Source organism: Etheostoma spectabile, unplaced genomic scaffold, assembly GCF_008692095.1.
Source record: "Etheostoma spectabile isolate EspeVRDwgs_2016 unplaced genomic scaffold, UIUC_Espe_1.0 scaffold342, whole genome shotgun sequence".
NCBI lineage: Eukaryota > Metazoa > Chordata > Actinopteri > Perciformes > Percidae > Etheostoma > Etheostoma spectabile.
The window spans coordinates 120,033-122,599 of NW_022605589.1; the positions used below are offsets into that span (position 1 = coordinate 120,033).

Consider the following 2,567-nt stretch of genomic DNA (forward strand, 5'->3'; position numbering starts at 1 on the left):
AAGCGTTATGTGTATTACTTCCGTGTGCATGATTGTGAGTGAAGGTGAACAGCGGCAATTAAAAAATAAATTTAAAAAAACATCTATGTCGTCCGTGCAATACAACTGTGCTGCTTTTATTTTGAAAAGTGTTATTTTATGGACGTATGTCCGTGCGTAACCTGTGAGTGAAGGTGCACAGCGACGAGAGATGCCCGGTTACCCCCGAGATACCCGGTTACACCCCCCCCCCCCCCCTCTCGAGATGTCCGCTCACGCTAAAAAAAGAAAAGTTGATGACGAATGCCGTGTTTTCAACAAGACATGGATTGCCAAGTATTTCTTTACAGAAATTAAAGGTAAAGCTGTGTGCTTAATTTGTGGTACACAGGTTGCTGTGTTTAAAGATTATAATTTGAATCGCCACTACACAACGAAGCGCGAGGATAAATACCGGAATCTGTCTGATGACGCTCAAGGGAGGCTGATGGTTGATGGTGAAACTGCAAACCCAACTAGGACTTTTTACCAAACTTCACACCCCCAGAGATGCAGTTTCAATCAGCAATTCAATGATTGTTTTTTTTTTCTTATTTTAATTTCATTTTAATTTCACATAGCCTAATAAATATTTAAGGATTAAGAGTTTAAATAAAACCATCAAAAGCAATCTGCTTTTGTAAAAAGTTAAGTTAGGTTAAATGAAATTATTACCATTTATCTTACGGTATATCAAAAATGATACTGAGCAAAATTTAATTGAAATATTGTCGATGTGGCCCTCCAGCAGTGCTCAGGTTGCTCATGCGGCCCTTGGCAAAAATTAATTGCCCACCCCTGCACTAAGCGCATGATGTGAAGGGCATGGCGCTGGTGCGTTTTGGATGTGTCCATATCCACTTTTGCAAGTTTGATGGCGGAAAAAGGGTCCGTTCACCAGGCGCATATTTCAAAAGGATTGTATTTGGTGTCTTCATTAATTCATAGTTGTTCATAGAGCGTCATCTCCCATTCCCTGTACATTGCTATTATGATGGCGGATTTGCACCATAATATTTTTCTATGTAATCTTTTGCATGTTTGTGTGCTGCTGCCATTCCTTGTGTGTGTGTGTGTGTGTGTGTGTGTGTGTGTGTGTGTGTGTGTGTGTGTGTGTGTGTGTGTGTGTGTGTGTGTGTGTGTGTGTGCGTGTCTGTGTCTGTGTGGAGTGTATATGTGTGTGTGTGTGGTGTGTGTGTTGTGTGTGTGTGTGGGTGTGTGTGGTGTGTGTGGTGGATTGTGTGTGAGTGTAGTGGTGTGAGTGAGTGATGAGTGAGTGAGGGTGAGTGAGTGAGTGAGTGAGTGGTGATGGGAGTGGAGTGAGTGAGTGAGGTGTGTGTGTGTGTGTGTGTGTGTGTGTAAGAAGCATGGGGTACACGCGCTGTGCATAAGCCTATACTAATGCGCTGTTAGTAATAAGCTATTGACTTTAGACCATGTTTTTGTTGCTCAATGGCACGATCACTTCCAGCTGCCTCAAGATTGCAATATGCCTAGAATTCACTTGAACACACCTCCCTGTAGCACGGCCATGGGCGCAAAGATTGGCGCAGGTACATTTGCTATTCAAAGTATAACTTTCGCCAAAATGCAACCTAGGTTGTATTTATGAATGTACTCGAGTCAAACTTTAGTTTAAAAGCATTGAAAGGTACTTCTATGATAGCATTAAAATCATCATTTGTAAAACACTAAGAAGGCTCGACACAACATGAAACTTTGCTCGAAATATCACCTGGGTCTCTACACATGAACTCAAGCATTGAGAACATGGTTTGTGTAAACAGAGCTTTCTGAAAAGAAAGGTTTTGAACAACTTACTTTAGCAGTTGTTGTTTCTGCGTGCTACAATCTCACCCATCAAAAAGTGTTGATCTCCAAACGCGGATGAACGGACTCCATAGGAGAAAATGTCATTCTTATTTGAAGCTCCTTTTCAACTACAAGGTGAATATTGTTTATCACTAACGACAAAACAAAGAATTATCCGTGCATTATATTTATGGAACTATATATGGAACTAAGCCTTAGGAGCTTTCCAGCTTTACTCTCCTTTGTTACGTTGCATTTGGAGATGGTAGCACATGGAAACAACAACACCTGTAAGTAAGTCATTCAAAATCTTTTTTAGTAAACTCTATGTACACAATGTTCTCAATGCTTGAGTTCATGTGTAGAGACCCTAGTCCTAATTAGAGCAAAGTTTCATGTTGTGTCAAGTCATTTACACCTCCCACCTCACCCGCAAGGCCACCACAATTGTGAGTGATGCAAGTCACCCCGCTCACAATTTGTTTGATCAACTGCCCTCTGGAAAGAGGTACAGAAGCCTGCGCTCCCGCACCACCAGACTCACCAACAGCTTCATACACCAGGCTGTTGGGATGCTGAACTCTCTCCCCCCTCTCCCCCCTCTCCCCTTGTTATATAAATATCCTGGACTTTGGACCCAAAATGGCTGCCTTGCCTTGCATTACTCCACTTGCACACTTGCACACTGTGCACACTTTTTGTTGTCCTGAAAACACTTGGGAACACATTTCTGCTGC

At 42.2% G+C, this 2,567-nt stretch overlaps 1 protein-coding gene across 1 annotated transcript in view; it reads right to left on the bottom strand.

Annotated features, from left to right (window-relative positions):
- oclnb (occludin b) overlaps positions 1-2,567 on the bottom strand; it is a 37,711-nt gene that overhangs the window by 3,091 nt on the left and 32,053 nt on the right. The gene's annotated exons all lie outside the window — the stretch shown is intronic.